The sequence below is a fragment of the Ictidomys tridecemlineatus genome, chromosome 7 (genome assembly GCF_052094955.1).
Source record: "Ictidomys tridecemlineatus isolate mIctTri1 chromosome 7, mIctTri1.hap1, whole genome shotgun sequence".
In the NCBI taxonomy this organism is placed as follows: domain Eukaryota; kingdom Metazoa; phylum Chordata; class Mammalia; order Rodentia; family Sciuridae; genus Ictidomys; species Ictidomys tridecemlineatus.
The window spans coordinates 178,886,563-178,913,571 of record NC_135483.1 but is presented as its reverse complement, the minus strand read 5'-3'; the positions used below and the strand labels follow the sequence as shown (position 1 = coordinate 178,913,571).

General features: G+C 45.6%; 1 long non-coding RNA gene across 1 annotated transcript; it reads right to left on the bottom strand.

Annotated features, from left to right (window-relative positions):
• LOC144365624 (uncharacterized) lies at positions 1–26,921 on the bottom strand. Its single transcript, XR_013424293.1, has 2 exons — positions 1,350–26,921; positions 1–706 (listed from the first exon to the last, which is right to left on the bottom strand). It is a non-coding gene; the product is annotated as an uncharacterized LOC144365624 (long non-coding RNA).
• Positions 26,922–27,009: the final 88 nt, after the last annotated feature.

Sequence of the window (27,009 nt, the reverse complement as noted above, 5' to 3'; positions counted from 1 at the left end):
TTGTACAGAATGCAATTTTATTATGGACTTAGGGACAGAAATGTGTCTTCAGTGACAGTAAAACAGGCGAACACTTCAATGTGAGGCAAGAGGAAGGGGTTTATGTGCTAAGCTAGACAAAGGTCAACTGGAATGTACCGGGCCTTTCTCAAAAAAACTATTAACATATCAAACATTCCTCAAGAAACAGTTCAGTCATGGCACAAATAAAGGACTTTGTTAATCCTGTAGGGTTTGGAATGTGTTCCAGGGTCACCTGGCAGGCAAGGTGGCTGCAGTCAGGCCAAGCTAGATCCCTATGTGGATATGGACTTGATCTCTACTTGGGGGTGCAGAGCCTCAGTCCAGGCCCATGCCACTGGTTTCCTGCCTAAGGCCTCTGTGACTTTTATGGAGTGAGCAAACCATTAGCTCAAGTTCAAAGCTATTGAAATTTGTTTTTCTGGGCTCTTTGGATGCCATATTTCAATCAGACTAGAGGGCACTGTCTGAGGAGGTCAAGAACCATCTGCATCAATGATGATATCTGCAGTGAACAGCAGTAAAATAGGGTCCTGCCACTCAGGCAGTCCCCCAGCTAACGTGCCACACGAGTACTGGACGAATGGCAGTGAGGATGAAGGTGTGGAGGTGGGGACGTGGTGAGAGGAGACTTCAGGAGAAGAGTATCAAATATGCACAGTTGAGTTCAGTAGAGGTCCCAAGGCTGCCGAATGGGAAAAAGATAATGTTTTCAATTAATGGTGCTGGGAAGACCGGCTAGCCACATGCAAAAGAATGGAGTTAGAACCTCACCTTACACCTTATACAAAAATCAATTCAAAATGCACCAAACACCTAATCAAAAGAGCTAAACCCATAAAACACTTAGAGGAAAACACAGGAATGTTTTCATGACATTGGATTTGATGGTGGTTTCTTAAATGCGACAGTAAAAGCACAGACAATAAAAGTTAAATAGATTAAGTGGATTTCATCAAAATTAAAAACTTTTGTGCAAAAGAATAAAAAGGCACAAATTGAATATGATTTTTTTCACCAGGTACAGTGGCACATGCCTGCAATCCCAGCGACTCTGGAGGCTGAGGTAAGAGGCTCCCAAGTTTAAGGGCAGTCTGGGTAACTTAGTGAGACCTTGTTTCAAAATAAAATAAATAAAAAAAAGAAATGGGGATGTAGTTCAGGGGTAGAATGTCCATGAGTTCAACCCCAAGTATTGGAAGGAAAAAGAACAAGGAGAGGAGAAGAAGGTTTGTCTTCTCCAAAACTCATGTTGAAATGTGTTCCCCAATGCAATAGTATTGAAAGGGAATGGGACTTTAAGAGGCAATTAAGAGCCAGGTACACACCTGTAATCCCAGCAGTTTGAGAGGCTGAGGCAGGAGGATCTCAGGTTCAAAACCAGCCTTGGTAAAAGCAAGGCGCTAAGCAACTCAGTGAGACCCTGTCTCTAAAAACAAAATACAAAATAGGGCTGGGGATGTGGCTCAGTGGTTGAGTGTCCCTGAGTTCAATCCCTGGTACAAAAAAAAAAAAAAAAAAAAAAGAGGTAATTAGGTTATTAAGATGACAAATTGTCTTTCATAGAGAGGTTGACCCTTTCACTTTGCCTCTCCCATTCACATCCACAGGCCCTTCTATTTTTCTGCCATGCTATGCTGAGCACAAGGTCCTCACCTGATGCAGCCACCCAGTCTTAGACTTTCAGCCTCCAAAATTATGATCCAAAATAAGGATTGACAATGAGAAACTGATGTGACTCCATTTTTGAAAAAAAGCTTCTACTTCAAAGCCTATACAAGAAAGGGGGCATGACCCTAGTCCTTGGAAAAACCCACAGAGCACTCCTACGCACATACCCACCCTGATGAGTTGTTTGTCTACAAATAACAGGAGATCTGAGTTGAAGGTGTCTCTGACTCAGTCAGGCTAGGTGAGAACCCATAGCAACCCCCTAGCAACCACCAATCAGCATGAGACAGGAAAAATACCTGGGATGCCAGATGACCCCTAGTAGTTTATGGTGATTGATAACATGTTGGGAAACCATGTAGTTTAGCACTTACACCCCTCGTGGCCTAAACCAATCAGTTCAAACGAATTCCCCTCTTGTACTAACTAATCACCCTTACTCAACTTGTTCCCACCAGTGAATGTGCTAATCAATGTTAAGAGTTGTTGTTTGACTTTCCAGCTGTGTGTGATGATTTGCTAAGAGATGCTATGTTGTATGTGAAGTCCCTGCCTTCCCCAAAGAGTGTATAAAACTGCTGCAAACCCTGGGCTTGGGGCCTCTCAGCTTCACCAGTTGCTGTGTGCGCGGAGCACCGAGCTAGCTCGCAATAAACACCTCTTTGCTGCTTACGTCAATCTTGGTCTCTGGTGGTCTTTTGGGGGTCCCAAATTCGAGCATAACAACAGAAAATGGGAAAAAATATTTGCAAATCATATATCTGACAAGGAATCAGTACCCACATTTGATAAAGAATTCCAACAACTCAACAACAAAAAAATCCCCAACAACTCAAATTTAAAATGGTACAATGGCAAAATCCCATATTTTGTATATTCTACCACAACAAAGAAATAGAAAGCATTTAATGGATGGCAGTGGAATAATCCTAAGAACTGGGTCATATGGGAGCCATGGTGGCTGTGCTCCCAGGAGAGTCAGGGAGGTGAAGTCTTTAGAGGAAGCACAGCCCCTGGGGCAAGTTTCTTTGGGGGAAGTTGAAGTATGGATACCCCTAAGTATGCCTGGAAGAAGCACCAGACGCAGGAGAATTTGTGTTTAGAAAAAAAAAAAAAGATAAAACAAAACTTCTTGATGTACAGTGGAAGGGATTAGAAAAGGGGAAGAACCCTGGTAGTGTAAGGGTTCGACGAAGCATGGAAGGAAGAGACCACAAGAGACTGGCTTCATGCAATAAGCAGGAGGGAGTTTATTGAGGATCCAATTCAACGCGCTGAGGCCCCAGGCAGGCTCACTCAAAAAGCGAGAGCAGCCCAGAGCCCAGAGCAGAGGCTAAGCAGTGCTTAAGTACACTTTTTTGGGGAGGGCGGGGGCTTTGAGTACATCAGAACAAATCAGCATGAGGCACGGGAAAATTGAACAACATCTCTCATACATGATTAGCACATTCATTGGTGGGAACAGGTCGGGCGGAGGTGATTGGTCGCTCCTAAGCGGGGTACACATTCAAACTGATTGGTTCGGGCCCTGTGTGCTTACGTGACAAACTATACAGGGCCCTAGGCTAAATGGCCAGTAGGGCGTTGTCTTAACTATCTCTGGAATTCCAGGTTCTGGGTGTAGCAGAGGAACTTTAGATGCCCGGTCTTTTACATTTTAATGCAGGCTTTGCAGCTTTCATTACCCTTTCATTCCCCACTCCTTTTTCTGACTACTTTTAATCTTAAAAGTAATAGATCATAATTATTGAGGGGTCTCACTTTCCGTTTCTGCCAGTGAAGCATACTGCTGTCTGATAACCATGAGTTTCACCTCTCCAATCTGAGCCTGGAGGAAAGAAACTATACGGTTAAGTACACAGGGTCCCACAGTTAGTAATAGCATAAGAATGATCAAGGGTCCAGCTAGGGCTGATAGAAGGGTAGTTAACCAGGGGGACTGGGTGAACCAAGACTCAAACCACCCTTGTTGAGTTTCCCTTTCTCTCTGGCACTCTTCAAGGCGTTTTCTTAGTTTACTCAAGGATTCTTTTACAACTCCAGGATGGTCAGCATAAAAACAACATTCTTCTTTCAGTGCAGCACAGAGGCCCCCCTCCCTCATGAAGAGGAGGTCTAATCCCCGCCTATTCTGTAAAACAACTTCAGAGAGAGAGGTTAAGGATTCCTGCAAAGCTGTGATGGAGGTCTGTAATGCCTTCAAGTCTTGATCTATTGCTGTTTCTAACTGGGCCATTTGTTGTGACCCCCGGATCATAGCAGCTGCTCCCGTGCCTACTCCTGCAGCAGCTCCTATCCTCAATAGTATGGCTAGAGTGAGGGACACTGGTTCCCGGCGGAAATGGGTTATTTGTCCCCCTACTAAACCTTCAAATGATTCTGCATCATGAAAAAGCACTCTGGGGAGTATTTGTACCATTACACAATAGTTTGCAGAGCTGTCAAACACCTGAACTGAAATGCAAGGAGTTAATCCTGAGTCACACGCCCACCATGTTCCTTTCTCAGGGACTAGAAAGCCCTGCATGACATTGATTTCTCCTATCTGGGTGCATATGTGTTGTTTACTTTTGGGTGGGGACCCTAGACATAAACCTGCCCCGGTTACTTCTGAGAGAGTTAACTTTGGATTTTTGCCCCAACTACAGGTGGAACTCTGCGTCTTCACGGCATAAGTCCCATTAACTGCTATCCCTTCATAATAAGGGGGCGTGGCAGAGAGGCATAGCCAGCAGGATTGGGTGAGGTCTAGCTGTGTGGAGTTCAGTACCGCGAAGGTTCCTTTGATTAATTCCAAGAGTCAGCTGTACTCTGTACTGGGGAAGTAGGCAAAGACGGAAACCGGGAGGATTGAGATAATAGAGGGGTTCTGGTAGTTCTAAGCAAAGGGGGTTTGGGATGCTTAATTCCTGACTTGGGGGGATTGGGCCCTATTGCTGTGGGATTTTCTTCCTGCTTAAGTCGGATGGTGAACCAGAGACCAAAGTCATAAGTGGGGCCATAAACATAGAATCGCATTCCCCAGGTATTTCCCGTAAGCCATGTCGTCCTGAGGTAGCCCCTTGCTTTGGAGGTGAAAGTTATGTTGAGGGGGTTACACATAGACTATTTTTTCCACAGCGAGTGTTCGACACTCGCCTAGTTACACAATCTCTAGGGTTTATCCAGGTGTTATTTCACCCTACCTGAATCATGCTGTCTGGGGAATTTGGTTTCCACCATGCAGCTCCCGTTTGTTCACAACCCCAAGATTTGCAATACAAGTCATCGGGCTCTCCACAGGTTTGGGCCTGTTTGCGGCTTCGGAAATCAGTCGGGCACACATAATAATCAAGACTGGCTAGTCTACACCTATGATAGGAGCGATGACATCCATAATACATATGGTATGGGGAATGTTGCCCTGGTTTGGGGTTGAATGGGATCTTCGTGGGGTCCTCTATGTCAGGGAGGTCCCAGTCAGAGAGGCTTATGGCCAGTTGACAAATGTCCGGATGGAGAGATGGCCACGAAGTCCATAAGGGAGCTATATATGAAATAGACCATACTACTTGTCCAGTGGGATTTATAATTTGCCAATGTTGCTGAACAGGCTGATGGGGATTAGGGCTTCAGGTGGTCAGGGGAAGAATCCATAGCCCTACCCACACGACGGACATGCAACTTGAGAGGGTTACCAGTCTGTTCCAGTTTCCAGCCGGAGTCTGGACAGGACACAGGCTTGAGATGGGAGGCATGGATCCAGGGAGCGATCCCATCTACTTTCACCGCTGTAGGTGTTATAAGCAGCACTTGGTATGGTCCTTTCCAGCGGGGTTCCAGGGATGACACCTGATGTTGTCTCACGTAGACGAAGTCTCCCACTTGATATTGGTGTGGGGTTCCCTTGTCTCTGGGCTGATAAGCAGTGACCAACTGTTTCCACAGGTATCGCTGGATGTGTTCAAGGGCCTCAAGTCTGTTAAGCAAGGGGGTGTGAAAGGAATCGTTAAGTCTCAGGGTTGGGGTCAGGTCCCTGATTGGAGGAGGGGCACCATAGAGAATTTCATAGGGGGTGAGGTTGCACAAAGAGACGGAGTGGGTATTTCTTGCACAAAACAGTGCATAAGGTAGGAGCATAGTCCAATCTTTTATGCCGGTCTCCAAGCTTAATTTCGTTAAGGTCCCTTTGATTGTTCTATTCATCCTTTCTACCTGTCCTGAACTCTGGGGTCTATAGGCACAATGTAACTTCCAATTAATCCCCAGGGTCCTGGCCAATCCCTGACTTACCTGGGCCACAAACACCGGTCCGTTATCAGACCCCATTACCTTAGGCAGTCCAAATCTTGGAAAGATGTCTTCCAGAATCTTTTTGACCACCATCTGAGCCATTTCTTTCTTCGTGGGGAAGGCCATCCTGAAAAAGTATCTACAAAGACTAGGAGATACTTAAGTCCATACCTTGCTGGCTTGATTTCAGTAAAGTCCACTTCCCAGAACTGTCCGGGTCTGGTCCCTCGCAAACGCTTTCCTACAGGAAGCTTGGATGGGTATGCGTTAACTAACTGGCAGACTTGACAAGCTCTAGTCACCTGCTCACCTATTTATTTCCTCTGTGAGTCAGTCAACAATAAGTCCTTTCTTTTGTCCTTCAAGAGTGCCCGTAACTTCTTTGAGCCTAAATGGGTGAGCTGGTGTACATCTTTGACGTAGAGTTGGGCTTTTGGAATTGTGAACTTGGCTCTGTGGGATCCCGGAGTTCAGTGTCTATGTCCCCAGGCCATAAGTTGCCTGAATGTTCCTGTGCAGCCAAGTTTCCCGGTTGTTGTTCCCCCAGCGTGGAAACAGTTAACAGGGTCACTCCGTGTAGGGCTGCCAACTTAGCTTCCTCATCTGCCCGTCTGTTTCCAACTGCCACGGGGTCATTCTCCTTCTGGTGCCCTGACAGCTAGTTCTTTAGGACCTTTTACTGCCGAGAGAAGGTGAAGGATCTCATCTTTGTTCTTTATTTCCTTCCCGGTGGAGGTTAATAGCCCCCTTTGCTGGTAAATGGCCCCGTGCACATGAGCAGTGGAGAATGCATAGCGGCTATCAGTGTATATGGTGGCTCTTTTGCCTGATGCTAGCTCCGGTGCTTTTGTAAGGGCAATTAGCTCTGCTTTTTGAGCTGATGTTCCTTCTGGAAGGCCAGAGGACCAGATAACATTAGTTTTGCTAACTACTGCTGCTCCAGCCCGCCGCTTACCGTCTTGGAGGAAGCTGCTCCCATCGGTAAACCATACGACCTCAGGGCGGGGCAGTGGCTGATCCTTTAAGTCTCATCATACACTGGTCTCCTCTGCCAGTATGTGTTGACAATCATGAGCGACAGGTCCTGATGATTCTTCTGGCAGGAGTGTAGCCGGGTTGAGTGGAGCAGGGGGTCCCAGCGTTATTCTGTCCTTGTCAAGTAAGAGGCTCTGGTAATGGGTTATTCTGGAGTTTGATAGCCACCTGTCTGGAGGCTGACGGATGATGCTCTCCAGGGCATGGGGGGCTATGATAGTCAGCTTCTGTCCCAACGTTAATTTATCAGCATCCTTTATTAGAAGGGCTGCCGCTGCTATAGCCCTTAGGCAATGGGGCCACCCACTAGCCACTGGGTCCAGTTTCTTTGATAAGTATGCTACCGGCCTTTTCCAAGGTCCCAAAGTCTGAGTGAGCACTCCCCGCGCTATTCCTTTCCTTTCTTCCATGCAGAGAGTGAAGGGTTTTTCTACATCTGGGAGTGCCAAGGCCGGGGCAGATAGCAGCACCTTTTTGATATTATCAAAAGCCTGTTGGTGCTCAGGAGTCCATTGGAATTGGACATCCCCCTTTATCAATGGGTATAAAGGGGCAGCCAAAGACGCAAACCCAGGAATCCATAACCTACAAAAGCCGGCAGTCCCAAGAAACTCTCTGAGCTGTCTCTTATCAGATGGGGGCGGTATCTGCACAACAGTTCGTTTTCTAGGTTCAGTAAGCCATCGTTTGCCGCCCCTAAGAGAATAACCCAGGAAGATTACTTCTTGTTGACAAATTTGGGCCTTTTTGGCAGAAGCCCTATATCCGAGCTGAGCAAGCTCGGATAATAGTGCTTGGGTCCCAGACTCACAGTTCTCCTTGGTGTTGGCTGCCAGCAGCAGATCATCCACATATTGGAGTAGGGTGACTTCGGGGTGTGTAGTTCTGAAGTCGTTGAGGTCCCTGTGGAGAGCTTCATCAAAGAGAGTGGGGGAGTTTTTGAACCCCTGTGGGAGTCTAGTCCAGGTTAGTTGGCCAGATGTTCCTATTTCTGGGTCTATCCATTCGAAAGCAAACAACAACTGACTGTCCTTATGTAGGGGCAAGCAGAAGAAAGCATCTTTTAAGTCCAGCACAGTGTACCATATCCGCTCCGGATTCAGAGTGCTAAGCAAATTATATGGATTAGGCACCATGAGGTGAATGTCCTGCACTCTGTTGTTGATCTCTCTCAGGTCTTGAACAGGACGGTAGTCCCCAGTTCCTGGCTTTCTTACTGGTAATGGGGGGTATTCCAGGCCGATTGACAGGGCCTTAGGACCCCAAGAGCCAGGTATTTCTGAATATGGGGTCTTATCCCATCCCTAACTTCTTTGCTTAGAGGATTTTGTTTAACACTGACTGGAGAGGCAGAGGCTTTTAATTCTACTACTATTGGAGGTTGTTTTATGGCCAGACCTAACCCAGCAGTTTCTGCCCAGGCATCAGGATAATCTTTTATCCATCTCTGGGGTAGTCTACCTGTTTGATCGGTCCCAGGGGCTGTGAAGAGTTGATGTTCATCTTCTACCGACATAGTCAGAGCCGTGACTATGGGGGTCTTTACTGAAGGGTTTAGAAACTCCACTTGGGGACCATCAGGGTTTAGCCCGGAGCTTGGTGAGTGGGTCCCTGCCCATTAATGGGGCTGGGCATTCTGGGATTACTAGGAAAGAGTGGTGGACTTTTCCCCTTCCTAGGTCCATTGTCCTCTTTGTTGTCCAAGCCTGATATTTACTGCCATTAGCCCCTTGAACTAAGGATTTTTTATTAGATAGAGGGCCCAGTGGGGCCTTGAGGGCTGAATATACTGCTCCTGTATCTACTTCAAAGTTCACTGGGGTCCCCTCCACTTCAAAAGTTACCCTGAGCTCGGGGAGGGGATCCGAGCCCCAACTTTCCTAGTCATCTTCTAGAGTCAGCATGGCAGGCTGGCGCGTCTGCTTCTTTTTGGGACACTCTTTGGCCCAGTGTCCTTTTTCTTTACAGTAGGCACATTGATCTGAGGCCAGGGACAGCCTTTGGCGTGGGCCCAGGTATCCCTTCCTGTCTCCCTGCTTTCTAACTTCTGGCCTATCTGTGGCTGTGACCAGGACCTTAGCCAATGCTTTAGTCTGCCTTATGTTTCTCTCATCTTCCCTGTGTTCCCTTTCCTTCTCCCTTCTCTGTTCCTTCTCTTCCTCAGTTTCTCTCTTATAATATACGTTCTCAGCCTCTCTGACTAAATCTCTTAAGGTCATATCTTGTAGTCCATCTAAACGTTGTAACTTTCTCTTAATATCTAGGGCAGCCTGCCCAATAAAAGCCATTGCAACAGATGCCTTTTGGTCCTCTGCCTGAGGATCAAAGGGAGTGTATCTGCTATATGCTTCCATAATTCTCTCCAGAAACATGGAGGGAGATTCATTGGGTTCCTGAATAATCTCTCTTACCTTGGCCAAATTAGTTGGCCGCTTAGCGGCCGCTCAGAAACCCACTACAAGAGCCCGGTGATAAGTGGACAGATGCTCCCTACCTTCAAAGGTGTTAGGGTCCCAGTTGGGTCGGTTTAAGGGGAAGCCAGCTTCGATAATGTTAGGAAGTTGGGTTGGTCTCCCATCTGGTCCAAGAATATTCTTTCTGGCTTCCAAGAGGATTCTCTCTCGTTCCTCTGTTTTGAAGAGAGTCCCCAGAAGCTGTTGGCAGTCATCCCAGGTGGGCTGGTGTGAGAACCTCAGCGACTCAACTAAACCTGTAAGCCGGGTGGGGTCCTCAGAAAAAGGGGGATTGTTATTTTTCCAGTTGTATAGATCTGAGGAGGAGAAAGGCCAGTATTGGTAAGCCTGCATCTCCCCCCCCCCCCCCCGTGCCCATCATCTATTGCGGGCCCATAGGGATGAAGAGGAAGCATCACCGGGGCTTCCAAATGCTCCATTATCTGCCACCTGCGGGTTCCTATAGCCCGTCCAGGTTCCTCCGGTGGGGGAGGGGCTGCTGCTGCTGCTGCCGTTGCCACTGCTGCAGGGAAGTCCCCAGGAGGGCTTGGGTCTGACCCAATCACCTTTAGTGGCGGGGCAACCGAGTCAGCAGCAGGAGGGTCACCTAAGACGAATTGGGGGTTTGGGAGCATGGGTAGAGGATAAGGAGGGGGGTAGAGTCCAGTAAAGTTAAATCCTGTGACTCAGGGAGAACGGAGGGACGAGGGGGAGGAGCGGAAGGTTTGAGTGATAGGATCGTGGGGGAAGAGATTGGAACAGGAATTGGGACAAGGAAAGACTTCACCCATATGGGAGGAAACTCGCAGAGGTCCTGCCAGGTTAAAATATATGGCTGATGATCAGGATGGCCACGCGGCCCTGGCTGAAAAACAGTATCTCTGACTTTATGGATTAAAGGGAGGTGGAAGGACCCTCCTGGGGGCCATTCAACTCCGGGGGTGGGCCATTCTGAAGCGCAGAGTGTCTGACAGGTCCGGCGTTTCACTGAAAAAGAAAGATTCTGGGCCCTCGAGCGGACATCCGTCCAATGATCAAGAGTCAGGGACAGAGGCGTGGAATGGCTTTGTCCCATACTGGGAGTTACTTGAACAAAGACAGGGACAAGACAATACAAACGAGACACAAACACGGACACACAGTAAACGTTTAACACAAGTTTAGAAGCAAAAATTAAAGACAGACAGTCGACTTAACCTGAGGAAAAAGAATAGCCGGCAAAGCCAGACGGGTTGGCAGCAGAGTACACCCGATGAGGACTCTTCCGTCCCTCTACCTGATGGGGGGCACTTCCGTCCCCCCAAGTCCCCCAAGGCATCCCTCAGGGGGTGGCCTGTGGCTTCGGGACACGTCTGTCCACCACTGCCGGGGGAGCTCACGTTCTCCACTGGCAGCCACACGCTGCCAACCCAAACCAAAGCTCTGAGAGCTCAAGCTCTCTGGGAGCTCACGCTCTCCACTGAGCCAGAAACCAAACCTGAGCGATCACAAAGGAAGAACAAGAAGGAGAAGAAGGAGGAGAGAGGCGCCTTACTTACCCCCTAAAGCAGTCCGTTGGGGTCTCCCTGTCCGGCGATGCGCAGTTCCCAGCCAATGCACCAAATGTAAGGGTTCGGCGAAGCATCGGAGGAAGAGACCACAAGAGACTGGCTTCATGCAATAAGCAGGAGGGAGTTTATTGAGGATCCAATTCAGCGCGCTGAGGCCCCAGGCAGGCTCACTCAAAAAGCGAGAGCAGCCTAGAGCCCAGAGCAGAGGCTAAGCAGTGCTTAAGTACACTTTTTTGGGGAGGGCGGGGGCTTTAAATACATCAGAACAAATCAGCATGAGGCACGGGAAAATTGAACAACATCTCTCATACATGATTAGCACATTCATTGGCGGGAACAGGTCGGGCGGAGGTGATTGGTCACTCCTAAGCGGGGTACACATTCAAATTGATTGGTTCGGGCCCTGTGTGCTTACGTGACAAACTATACAGGGCCCTAGGCTAAATGGCCAGTAGGGCGTTGTCTTAACTATCTCTGGAATTCCAGGTTCTGGGTGTAGCAGAGGAACTTTAGATGCCTGGTCTTTTACATTTTAATTCAGGCTTTGCAGCTTAGAAACTTTACCCTTTCAGTAGGGAGCCATGGGGTGGCCGGTGAGTTGGTAGAGACATGAACTTGGGGAGGGAGCTGTCACAGAGGATGACAGTAGATTCTTTTTTTAAAGTAAATTGTTGGGAGGAGGCTTCAAGATTTGTGTCTGGCATTAAGTATGGTTTCCACTGTGTTCCACATTATGTGGCCAAAGAAAGTCTTGGCTCTCCCTGGGACAGTACCCTTGTCCCACCCTCCCCCCAATCATGACCTTCCTCTACATCTTCACAATATATCTCCTACAGCCCTTGAGTGAACTTCTGCAGCCAGCTATGGTCAACTTCCAAAGGGCACGAATGTGGCTGGGACTTGGCTTTTCATGGAGTGGGATGTCACCCGAGAAAGGAATTAAAAAGAAGTGTCCATGCCTCCTTCCTAAGTGTCGGGTACCCCAGAGCAATGATAGACTCCCACTCCGTCATGTTCAACATATTTTGAGCTGCAGGACTTCAAGTCTTGGGTCATTTGGGAGAAACAAGGCTGTTGAGGAGAGGGTGTCCATAGCTGTGACAAATTAAAAAAAAAAAAGTCATCTTTTCAAGGATGGGGTTGATTTACATGTATGCAGAAAACTGTGGATCTCAGGGAAATTACAATGAGGGAAGCCAGCAGCAGTCCAGGGAGGAGCCAAACGAATCTCTAGAAGCAGAGAAGATCTGCTTTGGCTTTGCAAAAATTAAAATAGAACCTCGATGAGCTGTAATGTGAGGGAGAGAATGGAAAGAATTCCTTCTTTTCTGTTGGTGGGACATAAAAGCCTTCCCTGGCCAATGTTCTCCCCCAAGCCGGAAAGTGTCACATTTGTTCTCCCTGGTGTCTTGTGGGATTCTGGCCCTCATCAAGGTCTCAGTCACCATGGGGTTGAATGAATAATGATCCAATAAAAAAATAAAGACATGCAAGAATGACTGGATAAAGCCCTGTCCAGGCCCACATCTCACTCGTCAGAGCAATAAAAGGAAGGACAGAGTGGACTGAATTATTATAGTATTGTGACTTTGTTTAACTTTGAGAAAACACTTTGTTTAGCTGGGATCAAGGGAGTAGTTGGATTGGTAATAAACAAATAAATGAACAAAGAAATAATGTGATGTATTTGAAGTGATTTACAGCTGACGAAGCCATCTCACACACACACACACACACACACACACACACACACACACACTTATTCCACAGAAGCCTGTAAGCCCCCTACTGAACCGGCATCACAAATACCACTTTCTCTTTTTGATGAATAATGAAACGGCACTTCAAATAACTTAAATAACTACAATCACATTGCTCAGAGTGGCAGAGTACAGATTTCAACCTGGATCTGATTCCCAGAGCTCTTCCTGACCCGTGCGTGTCACTCAGCAGGGCAGCAGTGGGGATATGCTCTGGAAAAAGTAACTCTCCCCACGGGTTCAGCCTGACCCATTCCTTGGAGAGTCTTCTGTTTCAGTCCAGGTGTTGGTGACTAACATCTGGTGCTGTTTCGTGTGGCTTTTAAATTTTGTGCAAATTATGCAATTATCGTATGGAATGTGGAACTCAAGAACTCACAACCTCTTCCACAAATAAAAACACCCACAGCTCACGTTTCTGACGGACAGCAGAAATTCCCATCTCCTCCTCTGCCTTTTCTGGTGGTCCCCTCTTCCCCCTGAATGCGTCATTCCTCCCTTCTCTCCCCATCCTGGCCGCCCTTTCCTGAATTGAAGAATTTCTGCCCTGCTCTGCTCTGTTCTCCGCCTCCTTCCTTACTTTTCCCCAGGGCCTGAGTTGCTTTCTTTGGAACCGATGTCCACCCACTCTATTTTTTTTTTCCAGGGCTTTGGCCAGCTGGCCCCTAAAAGCTCTCAGAGGCCCATCAGAGACCAGGCTGGCAGCTGTCACTCCCACTGTGGGATTTAGGTAAGGTCCGCAGGGGGTCATCAGCGCAAATATTTCTTGGTGACTCAGCTCTGCCTCTTGGAATGCCCCCATTTCCTGCAGTCTCTGACTCCTCCTCAATGTCTTTATCTGCTAACCCATCAATTTCTGCTCTTTGGAAGTGAACTTTGTTTTCCTTTGTCTTTTTTTTTCCCCAGTTGACTGACTGGTTTCCTGGGAAGCTTTTATACTCTTCAGACACGCTGCCATCTTCTTCATTTGGACTTTTTCCACACATCTTTCTAAGCTTGTCTTTGGTTTAGAGAGTTTAACATTTCAAAATGGGTGCAGTGGTGGGTGGTGCATGCCTGTGATCCTGGCAGCTTGGGAGGCTGAGGCAGGAGGATGAGAGAGTTCAAAACCAGCCTCAGCAATTCAATAAAGCCTTGAGCAATTTAGCGAGACACTGTCACAAAATTTAAAATAAAAAAAATAAAGACTGGAGATGTGGCTCAATGGCTGAGCACTCCTGGGTTCAAATTCCCAGTACTAAATTAAAAAAAAAAAACAGCCCATTCCATTGAGCCTTATTGTTTATTTATACACTTATTTATTTTGGTGCCAGGGATTAAACCTGGGGGTGGGGGAGCTCAATCACCAAGCCATATCCCCAGCCCTTTTTATTTTTTATTTTGAGACAGCATCTTGCTAAGTTCTTAGGACCTAAGCTAAGTTGCTGAGGCTGGCTTTGAATTTGCGATCTGCCTGCCTCAGCCTGAGTCCCTGGGATTACAGGTATGAACCCCTGGGACTACAGGCATGTGCCACCACCATGCCCAGCAGCCTCTTAAACTGTTTACTCTTACTGTCTGGTTGAAGGAATTTGAGAGAATTTCAGGTCCTGGAATTCCTCACCGTAAATCCCTACGGTCCAGCGATGGGTTTCTGGGAAGGCTGTGACAGTCTGAAGTTACGTGGGAATGTTAGGGTTCTGAATTATTATAGAATTGATTTTGTATAACTTCTCCAGGACACAGTCCATTGATTCCCATTCATATTCTATTCTCAGAGACTCTGTGCTGGTCCCATTCCTTATTTTATAAGTTGGTAAAGAGAGGCCCATTGTAAGTTGGTGGATTTGAGAGGCTCACTGAGGTTGGGGACTTCTGCCGTTTGTATTTGGCCATATCTGTGCAGATTCTTCCGCCCCTTGAGACTTCCACAGATAGTTTTTCTATCTTCTGGCCTTTTTCCTTTGTGTCTTGCCTTTCCACACGGATGCACACAGAATGCACTCAGACCCACATGAGATGTTCCCTTATGTTTAGAAGGCACTCAGTTCCAGCTACAGAATTTCATGGAGTCCAGAGCAAAATGGGAAGTGGGACCTGTCAGGGGTTGGGAAGTCAATCCTCCCTTCCTGTGAGAATGTCACTGCCTTGCCCCAGAGTGGACAGGCAATTTCCCTAGGGATTGCAAATTTAGTGTTTGGACTCTGGGTCTCTGGATGAAGGGTGCTCAACTGCCACTAAACAAGTCTTGGCACTGAAAGTCTGGGGAGGAACTACCACACCTTGCCCCAAGGGAGACACCTTGAGGAACTTGCCAACTCCAGCCCTGTCTGTACCTGCACCCAGGTCAGGGTAGGTTAGCAGGGGAACATGGCCCACTAATACGTTGGGCAGAGGGTGATTGTCTTTGTGGATGGGAATGGAAGAGGGAGACCAGACAGAGGATCCCAGGGACATAGTAAGAGATGCAGCCAAGGCAAGCTTAGGCTCCAAGCTCCTGTGAATGGTCCACTGTTCTATCTGAATTGACTTACCAACATAGTCAAAAAAAAGTTAGGAATCAAGATGGCGACTGTAGACCATCAACCCCAGTGAGGTGTCTATGAAACCCCTGAGAACACGAAGCAGTTTTTACATGGACACCATTGCCTTATTCTGACTCAGTAGTCTTAGAATTCTTCAGAGCAGGTGTTCTTTAAGCCTCATTCTATAGACAAGACTGCAAATCATTAGGTAGAACTTACACACTGGAACTGCATATAGGCTTGGCCACTGACATTATCTCTTTGTGCCCCACTTTCTAATTTGCCAAAGGAAACTAATCTTCCCTTCTTTAGTATTACAAAAAATAATGTATAGGACACATTCTGTTGTACCAGAGACAGAGTGTTCAATAAATATAGACAACATCATGCCATGGCCAGAACTGGCTTTTCCCCACGTCTTCCTTATGAACACCTTCACTAACTTTCAGTATCCATATATCAACTGTATCATTATTAACTTAATATTATTAACTTAAGATTTTTCTGTTAAAATTTACTTACTTTTGTCATATAGGGCAATTACATTTTATAAGGTAACTAGTATCATAAATGAGAGACCCATATCATCGACCTTAAATAGAAGGTAATCATAAAAAATAAATACATAGAAATCAATAGTGGTATGAAAATCTAGTTAGAGACTGTGCTTGCTGACAGTATGAAGCCTGTACTCTCTCTTTGTTAAAGAGGAAAATTAACAGGTATTTAATAAATATTTCCTCCCTGAGACTTTTCTTTGACTTAGTCTACAGGGAATAATTTTGTCACTATTCAGTCTATTCAATGTTATTTAATGCCCACTCCCCAAGTCCCTGTCTAGTTAACATCATCTCTTCTACTATGGTTTACTTTGGGAAATACCAAACATGAGGTTACAAACAGCAGAATAAGATTCACAAAACATGTAGCAAACAGGAAAAACTTGCACAAATCAATACCAAATGTTACCCATAGACACGTGGAAGAAACCCACTCACTTACTTGATAGTGATTTCCTCTGAGGGAGGAGAAGAATAAGCTGAGGGTTATGGTCAAAGGGACTTTATCATACTTATTATGCTTCAATTATTTTATTGCAAGTTCTGGAATCAAATGGGAAAATTTTTTAACAGTTGCTAACTCTGCATAACAAGGATATGAGGGTTTAATATTATTTATACTTTCATGCATTTTGAAATTGTCCTAAAGTTTCTTAAAATCTAAATAAAGATGAAAAATGTTTGATCAGGCAAAATGCTCTGATGCAATAAGGTTGCAGGGAAAATTCAAAATGCTTTGATAAATATGAGACTGTATCAGTCTGCTCAGGCTGCTGCAACAAATAGCACAGATATGGAGACTTAAATAACAGAAATTAACTATCTTATAGTTCTGTATGCTAGAATTCCAAGATGGAATCATTAGCAGGATTGGTGATCTATGAGACTTCTCTTTCTATGTGTTCATATCATCTTCCTTTTGTACATGTCTGGGTCCTGTTTTCCTCTGCTTATAAGGACACCAGTCACATTCAATTAGGGTTACCTTAATGACCTCATTTAACCTAATTACCTCTTTAAAGACCCTGCCTCCAGGAATAGTATTGTCTGAGGTACTGGGGGTTGAACTTCAACATATAAATTTGGGGAGTAGAGGTGGGGACACAATTCAGTTCATAACAAGCCTTAACCAATGACACCTGCTGAACTATCTCACCATCCAGGAGTCTCTTATCACTTGTTCTCCTCCTCCTCCTCCTCCTCCTCCTTCTTCTCCTACTCTTCTTCCTCCTTCTCCTTCTTTTGTGGTACTGGTGATTGAACCCAGAGGTTCTCTACTACTGAGCTACATCCCCAGCTCTTCTTTTTTTAAATATCAAGACAAAAATCTCACCATGTTGCCCAGGATGACCTCAAACTCATGAACCTCACTGTTCTCTCCTCTTTCCAGCATCCTGACAGCTCCACTGCTGGCCCATTCCTGATCCTTCTTGGCTTCACCCCTGCGTCCTCCAGCCAATCCACTGAGCACCACCTGTCCTCACCCCAGCTCTGTTACCAAATCCACTCCCATCTTTGGGTCCTCCACTCAGGAGGCCATTGACACAGCCTCCACCCAGGTTTACAGTCAGCAGCTTCATGCACCTCAAATGGCGTATGTACCCTTCTGCATGAAGACTCTCCCCATCTCTAAGCCCAGATGCCCAGGCTCCTGGGTCTTGTGAGATATGTCTGCAAGGGACATCAGTGGCATTCCTTTATCCAGACTCTTTAGCTCTTCCCATTTTTAGGTCACAGACTGTGTCAGCAAAGTAGGGAAGCAGAAAACTCAAAATGCTTTAAGCAGGGGACTTGTCATAGAGGTTTTTGTGGAGATGGGAGAGAGCTGAGAAGGCCAAGAGAGGATGGCAGGGACATAAACATGGTAGACCCCATGAAATGGAGCCAGACCCTGTGATGGAGCGGCAACAAGATCAAAGGAACTGGGTCCTCTGATCCGTGGAACTGCACTGAGCTCTGAACTGTGTGGGCCCAGGCTACCTGGAAGAGAAATGACCTTTTAGTATGTCTAGGGCAGTTATTTCTAATCTCTGTTAAGCCCACTAAATTCTTTGGCCATGAATGCATCTCTTTCTTATGTTGCCAGTTTGGGAGTAATTTACAGACACTGGGGAGGCAGAGCTGTGGCTTTGGTCTTGTCATTTTAAATAGATTCAGGAGCCATAATTACACTCACATGAATTTGGGGACCAGGGCAACCCACTGCCTCTGTTTGTCAGGAAGAAGGGGCTTCCTGGCATATGAAACTCTCAGTGCTTTGGAAGAATGAGTCTTCTGCAAACCAGGGTGGATTGGTCCCTCTACCTGCTCCCTCTGCTCAGGCAGTACCTGTCAGGGTCCCAGCAAGCACCTTCCCCCATGGCCAGGTCCCATCTCACAGCAGGCTGCCACCCTCACTCTGTCTGGCTGCCTTCCAGTGTCACGAGGAACAAGACCTGGCAAGTTCTTCCAGGTCCTCTGCTTCATTCCTGAGGAGGGTAAACACTGGGTCCCCCCGTGGCCTGCCCACTGGAACCGCCACAGCTCCTCCAGCAGCCCTGGCCCTTCACTCCTAAGACATTTTCCAAAATAAATTTGGTTTCTCTGGATCTGAAGCTCACACCACATTCCTTGCTTCTAGGAACTTGTTTGATCACAGTATGAGTCTCTGGTGTCACCCCAAGTAAACCGATAATGGGGTCATCGCACCCCAAAGTCCTTGCTGAGCAGCTGTGCTCCCCTCTGAGGGGGAGCCTCTCAGAGAGCTCCTCCTCCTCCTCCTTTCTCATCCTGATTGTCACAGCTGCAGCTACGTGGGCTGGAGGCAGCAGCTGATTGAGTTTGAGACCACTCTGTGGGAGACAGACTCTGTCTCTGCCTTTCTCTCCACAATGTTGGGCAGGTTGTGTTACTATGCGGAGCCTCAGTTTTCCTATATGTTTAATGGGATAGTGTGACAGACTGAAAAAATCTGCCCCCCAAAGATACCCAGGTCCTAATCTTGAGTTGAGATTATCCTGGTGGATGTCAAATGCCACCACAAATGTCCTCATAAGAGGGAAAGAGGGAGACTGCCCCCACAGAAGACGGAGCAAGGTGACCACTGAGGCACAGCTCAGAGCATGGCCCACAAGTCAAGGAATGCGAGTAGCTAGGAACATCTGGAAATGGCAAGAATTGATTGTCCCTGAGGGCCTGCCAAGAGAGCACTTTGATCCTACTGCTACAGAGTGAATTGCATCCCCACCCCAAATTCATATGCTGAAGTCCCAACACTACTATCTCAGAATATTACCATTCTTGGAGATAAGGACTTTAAGAAGTGAGTTGAAATGAGGCTGTTGAGGAAGCCAATAAGATTGGCGTCCTTATAAACAGGGAGAGACACCAGAGATGCGGTACACAGAGGAGGAACCCAGCAGTGAGAAGACAGCTGTCTACAAACCCAGGAGAGCAGCCTCAGAAGACACCCATCTGCTGACCTTGACCTTGGACTTCCAACCTCTGGAACTCTGAGAAAATAAATTTCTGCTGCCTAAATCACCCAGTCTGTGGCTCTTGTCATGACAACCCTAACAAATGAACACTCCTGCAGCACCGTGATTTTGACCCAGTGAAGTGGATTTCAGACTTCTGGCCTCCACACTGTGAGAAAACAAATCTCTGTTGTTTCCAGACATCCAGGTTGTGGAGCTTTGGTACAGCCACCCTAGAAAGCGAGCACAGGAGGTGGCACCTAGCTTAGGGCTTGCTCTCACATCAAAGGAGACCTCAGGGGCGTGTTGGGAGCAACCTGCTTGGCTTTGGGTGAGCACTAGCTACATTTTAGTGGCCTCTTAGAGACTTTTCTATACATTTATTCTTCTCCCCAAATGGAAGCAAAATAAACAATAACAAAACCAGCCATGTACATAAATGCATAATGGCTTTTTTTTGTGGGAGGTCATCTTTTTCATTCTTTGTTATTTGTTTTGAGACTTACTACTCCAGATACTTTCAACGAGTACCACCTTTCAGCGCTCCATGGAGAACTAACAGTGGCCTGGTTACATCTCCATCTGTCTCATCCCTTAACAGAGATGGCAATAGCTAGCATTGATGGGATGCTCACTCTGAATCCATCTTTATCTAAATTATTTCACTGGATCCTCTGAGAATATTTTTAATACTGTCATTATTCAAACTTTACAGATAGGGAGACAGAGGCACAGAGAGCTGAAAGAATTTGTCCAATAAACTGGCAGAGCTGAAAAACAAACCCAGGTGGTTGATGCCCACACCCATGCCCTAATCCATGTCAAACCCCAGAAAGGAAGGGAACCAGTTAACTTTAGCTCTCCACTGGGTGCCCGAGCAGAGCCTAAACTCAATAAATGGATGATGGATAGAGGGGTGGGTGGAAGGATGGGTGGATGGATGGATGGATGGATGGATGACACTTTCTGTACACTAAAGAGTTGAGATGATGCTTTTCAACATTCTGTACAGCTTCTCCTGAGCTTGAATTTTCTACTCTTGCTGCTTTTACAGTCCCAATCTATCCACCATCCTGTGTGGCTCATGCCATCACACCCTCTCTGTTCTCTGCCTCTTTGATGCTCCAGTAGAGAGAGCCTAAGTTGAAGCAGCAGCTCCTGTTCTCCATCACCCCTCACCCACGCAGCAGCAGCCTTCTATCCTCCATCTGTCAGCCACCCCTCATCCATGTAGATGGAAGAAACTAGAATTCTCAAAAATCTTGGGGGAGACGGTGCCTCTAGTAAGATTGTGGAAATTATCAGAGATGGACACCCTAGATATTATTGCTATTTACAGAAGATAAGATGTGGTTGTAGAGATGTTAAAATACTTGTCCAGTTTAGTGGCACAGACCTGTAATCCCAGGGGCTAGAAGGCTGAGGCAGAAGGATCACGAGTTTAAAGCCAGCCTCAGCAACAGTGAGGAGCTAACCAACTCAGTGAGGCCCTGTCTCTAAATAAAATACAAAATAGGGCTGGGGATGTGGCTCAGTAGTTGAGTACCCCTGAGTTCAATCCCCAGTACCTACCCCCCCCCAAAAAAATACTTGTCCAAAGTCACAGAAAACTTGGTGTTAGTTTTTACTTTCCATCCAGTGCTTTTTCCAACATACCTGGTCAATGAGAAAGTGACCTAATCTAGAAAGGAGAAGACGGGGCTTCAGGAACTGTTTCGGTTCTTCCCAGTTATATGTAGTTAGATCATGTAAGTTCCTTGGGCCAGACTTCCTGGCCCTCACAACAAGACAAGACTACCTACCAACACCTGGCCAGGCTCAAGTTGATCACCAAGGCACTCCTTGGAGAGAAGATCTGATTCCACAACCACCTATTTCAGAAGCTGGCAAGGACAGACCCTCCCTGGTCTCACCAGGCCTGACTACACAGGCCTTTTGCAGGAAGAGCCTAGTTCCCCATTAGTCATGGGGAAGGGTCTCCAAAGCCTTATTCCTTTACCAGGCTTGCTGACCATCCTCCAGAGCAGAATCAGAAAAATAAGGACAAGTAGCAGCCAACCTGAGCTCCCCATCCCTGAGTAAAACCCCATGACATCTCTTTGGAGTCAGAAAAAATATTTACCTGGCAATTATACTTTAATGTATTTAGTTGCCCCGCCCTTGTGATGGATGCCTCATCACCATGGAAAATAATCTCCCTTAAACTACATATTTCATAACTTAACTCCTACCAGAAATGTGCTCCCATGTGCCTGTTCTTCCAAATATTTTAAAACACATTTGAATGGAGGAAAGCAACTTTTCCAATAGAGCTCCACAGTTACGTTTTCATTAACATGGAAGAAAGAGGTGAGCCCCAGGTCATAATCCCAAATTCTTCAAGCAGGGTAACATTTTAGGCCACACTATTTTTTGTCTGGGGGTCCATCCTGTGCATTGTAGGATGTTTAGCAATATCCCTGGCTTCTACCCAGTAGGTGCCTCCAAAATGTCAAAATACAAAGTGCTGCCAACATTGACAAAAGTCCTCTTGGGGACAAAATCATTCCCAGTCGAAAACCACTGTTCTAGAAGGAAGGATGAGGCCTGGGGAATTCTCCTTGCCTTGCCCCATCTGAAATTATGTACTTAATAGGACTTCCCTCTGATAATGCTGATGAATTAAATGCATGAGTAGTAGTTCAGTGTGCTAGGAGGGAAATAGATATTATAAACCTCAAATACACAAAATGTGCACATCTTAAAAGACCACTTGCAAAGTTAGTTTCTGGAACATGATGCACAGGGAGTATTTCCTGGCATTCCATATTTAGTTAGGCATGTATGGTAACACTGCAAAGTGAATCAGCTGTGCCTGTGACTTCGTGTACTCTTCTTTAAAAAAATGGCTGCTCTCCCAGACACCCCTCTGATGGAGTGTTTGCTGTTATTTGATTTTTCTGCAAGAAGAAAAAAAAATTTTCACTATAGAAATTCCTTACCAACTCATTAAAATTTATGGAGAACGTTTTGAGTCTAGAACGCATATAAAAATAGTGCGGGAAGATTGGGGAAGGGCGGGAAGAAGCTGGGGCTTCCTTGGGGCAGGAGGCTCTCCACATTTGAAGCTGGGAACAATGGACTCAGTGGGAAAAGGTTTGGATGAGCAGTCAAGGGTCCTGGGTTCCAGTCCGGGTCCTTTTTGGCTCTAACAATTAATCCCTGGCAATGGCCTTAGGGTGCTGATAGTGGACACACCTCCCCTGTGCCTACCTCCCTTTGCTGGGTCAAGTACACGTAGGGCTGAGGCCAGCCTTGAACATGTGATCCTCCTGTCTCAGCCTTCCAAGCCACTGGGATTACAGGTGTGCACCAGCACACCTGATTATATTAATCTTTATTTACCAGTACACCTGATTTATATTACTCTTTATTCAAAGTGCATAAGGTAACTCAACTGCAGAAATCAGGAGGAAAGATTGTTATATGGGAAACACAATCTCCCATTTTAGAGATGCTTAAGGATTACACCTTCCAGAGCCTTTCCTGTCTCCACCAGCACTCCTCCTGTCAGCTAAACAAATTGGTTGGCCATTAAGGACACCAGATGCATGATTTCCTGCCATAGAAAATTGGAGGGCTTACACTGTCTTGTTACCACTTACAGAGCGGTTGAATGTGTTGATTATCTTTGTTTGAGGGAGAAACTTAGCATCAATGAGGGCATCTGTATTTGGTAGGTGCTCATTCAACCTCTGATCAATTATATATACAAAGTAATATAATTCTCCCACTTTATGATGCATTTGAATTTTTTTTTCACATAGACAATCCCAATCGGATAAAGCCCTTAAAAAGAAATCAGATTTAAATATATATAAAGCTCTACAGAGGCCATAATAAAATTCTTTCTCAGAAGCGAACAGTTTGTTTTATATTAAGTGGAATTGAACATAGCAATCTCAACCTATCAATGATATAAGTGTTAGAACACTCTCTGGCATTAAATATGCACATATATTCAGTGGCCAGCATGTGCTAGTTTTATGTCTGGGCAAGAATAAGGACAGGCTCTGAAATTTCCCCAACACAATGTCAACTTTGCTTCTTGTCATCTGCTACAGAGAGCACACATGCCTGCTCTCACTATGTGTAATCTATTAGCACCCCAAATATTGGCTAGAGCAATGTTTCTAGCCAAGAGAAAGCTAATGTGTGACAAGTGCTGACTCCCAGTCCCCTGACACCACACATGCACACAGTCTTCTCCCTGTTCAGTGTTGGACATGTGGCAATGGCTATTACTTATCCAAGTAGAGATGCTGAGTAGGAAGTGGGATTAACAAGTCAAGAGTTCTGGGGAGACAGCTGAGCTAGTGGTAAAAATCGCGGGATGAATCATCAGCATATTGAGCACCTAGTCATTGTCGAGTACAAGAGCACACCATGGTGAAGTAGTCAGAAAACTAGTGTCTGGAGCTGGCTCTGCCACCATGGAACTGGTGACCATGAACATGACCCTTTCCCTGTCTGAGCCTCTGAGATAAAGTTATAGAATGAAGTCACCTCCAGTGTTCCTTCCAGTTAAAACATGTTGTGACTTTAGGGTGTTAACTGCTAACGTGTTCCCTACCCTCAAAGCGCTTATTACCCTCTGGGATGGGATAAATCCTGCAGATGATCTATATCGATTACTCCATCTCTGGCTGTTAATGTCTCAACCAGCACTCCTCCTGCCCCATCCCTGGAGGTCTCTAAACCATGACAATATACCTGGTTTACAGAATCACTGGATCTATATTCTTTAGCCATTTTATTTGGTATCCTAAATTAATTGAGAAGTTATGGGAGGGGGAAAACAGCAAAATTGGCAAAATTGGCAGAAGCCTGCAGAAAGCTATGGGGAAAAAAAATGTGATCCACAAGCTATTTATGCTACCCATGGGATTTTTCAAAAATATTTTTAGTTGTAGATGGACACAATACCTTTATTTTATTTATTTATTTTTATGTGGTGCTGAGGATCGAATCTAGTTCCTCACACGTGCAAGGCAAGCACTTTACTACTTACAACCCCAGCCAACTCATAGGATCTTTCAAAACACATTACAATATATTGCCTTTGGTCATCCTGATATGAACCTATGAACTTGGGCTTTGAAGTGAGCTTATCTGGGTTCTAATCACAGTTCTGATGCTTTGTCCAAGTGACCTCCCTCCCCTGAGCCTCAGCTCCCTCATCTGTACAATGTGATAAGAGTAAGTCCATTCAAGGTTGTTTTTAGTATTCCCGGAGATCAAGCATCCAAAGGGTTTACCCCAGTACATGTTCCAAGTGGGTAGTGCCATTTCTACTATGCTGTCATTGGCTGCAAGCCTAGTTTGTTTTCACCTTGGCCATGCTGGGAGCATCGGGAGCATGCCCTTCTAATAGGTTCAAAACCTCTCCTCTCTCTGGCACTGTCTTCTGATGTTGTTCCCCTTTCCATTTCACAAGTAGAAATAGGTCAGATGGCCTTGAATAGAAGTGTGATTAAGGTTGCCTGAGAATCTAAACCAACAGCTCATCCCAGTCCTGGAAAGAGCTTTATCATATCAGAGGCCCTGAGAACTCAAGGACTTGCTTCCCGCCCTGCACTGGGAATTGAACCCAGGAGTGTTTTATCTTTGAGGTACATCCCCAGCACTTTTTATTTTTATTATTATTATTTTTAAATTTTGTGATAGGGTCTCACTCAATTGCCCAAGCTGGACTTGTGATCCTCCCGACTCATCCTCCTGAGTCTCTGGAATTACAGGTGTAATTCCAGCTCCTGCACCCAACTCCAAAAGCATTTTTGCTTGGTTTCAAACACAAACAACCTGCCAGAGTCAGAGCTGTCTCACTGGTGTCCTGGATGGTGGCAACGATTTGTGTGTGGGCTGCTGTTTCCATTCCCAGGGGGCAGAGCTCATGTTTGGGCTTGTAGGGTGTTTCCCACTCAATAAACAAAAAGTGGCCACAACAGATTGGGGCAAAACCGTGAAGGGAAAGAGCACTGACCTAGAGGTCAGGAGGCCACAGGCCTGATTCCGTCATGACTGCTAACTCCTTGTGTGACCTTGAGTAAGTCCTTTGCCCTTCCCTTTATAAAATGAGGAAGGTGGACTAGACCGGGGTTTTCAAGCTGTGCTCCATAGTATCTGGGGGTTTCTGGAATTTCTATAGCTCAAGGGCACCCATGAGTTAGGACAAGTGGGAGGTGAGCCGAGACTTAGGGTTCTTTCCCTGCTTTGAGCCACAGGAGCCCGCTCCCTGTACTACGTACAGGAGTTCTCTGACAGCTTTCTTAGAAACTCGCCTAACTCTTCCCATCATGTTTCATTTATACATCGGTCAAGAGGGTCCCAGAGAGGTGAAGCAGCTTGTTCAAGATCACCCAGTGAGTGGCAGAGAGGGTCCTAAAGTCAGTCTCTCTGTCTCTGTCTCTGTCTCTCTCTCTCTGATGCTGGGATTGAACCCAAGACTTTGAGCATAATAAGCCAGTGCTCTAACCCAGGTCTCCTAAAGCCTATTTTTCTGGTAATGCTAACAACCAACTGGATGCCCAGGGACTCCCATGAATTCTAGATTTGCAGGGAAAACATGCCCTACCCAAAGTTAAAAAAAAAAAAAACAAAACAAAAACAAAAAAAACACTTGAGTACCAGCTCTGGCAAAGGCCACCTGGAGTCCAGGCAGTGCCCAGAGGAAGAACCAGCATGTGACAAAGTCCTTGATCACTCCACTCCTTGTTGACAAAGAAGGGGGGGCAAGCTGAGAGAAAGAGGCCTGCTGGTCACCCTGGGGACTTTCTAGAGTGTTTGTCACCTCTACTTCTTAATCACTTGCCCCAAAGTCAATATGTTATGCAACTAAGGTTTCTTTTAAATTTTCTTTTCCAGTTGATAGATTTATTTTTCACATAAAAAATGAGCAGAAAGTACAGAGAGCTCCCATATACCCTTTCTCTACTTTTGCATTAGTGTGCTACATTGGCTACAATTAATAAGCCAATATGGACACATTACTACTAACTAAAGTCAGTAGTCATATTAGGGTTTGCCCTTTTTAAAATTAAACAAATTCTTATTGGAGCTTAAAATGTGGTATAGAAAGACATTTCAACTTATTTCAGTCCAACAATGAAGGCAGAAATTATGGCACCCAAAACTTTCTCTATCATGCTAGGATTAGATTATGCTGGATTTACAGTTTTTATTTTTCTAGGCTTTGTTTCATACAAATTTTTGTGGATCTTAAACATTAGAATTCTTAAATATTTTAGGGAAAAAAAATACCTCTAGCTAATAAATATCATTAAATCTACTGGGATACCGTTGAAGAAAAAGATCCACTTTGAGCTTTGGTTCTCAAAACGGCTCTTTGAGATATTAGGTGCCTTGCTCAGTACAGAATCAAATTGATTGCATTGATTCAGGTTTCCTCAATGAAACTTTCCATCAACAATGTGCTTAAAATAAAAGTTAAAAGGAAATTCCAACACTTGATTGTAAACTAAGCAGATTTCATGTTTAGAAACACACAAAAAAAGGGTTTCATTTGTAAAGACAAAAAGAACAATAATTTCTGGTTTTGATGCAGAACCAGAAATTATTACCAAAAAAAAATTGTGAGGACAACAAATATAAAATTTAGTTGACTATTGTTCTCTCAGTGGAGAAAATTCCACAGTATTTCCAAATGTAGCTTAAAAAGGTCAACTTTAG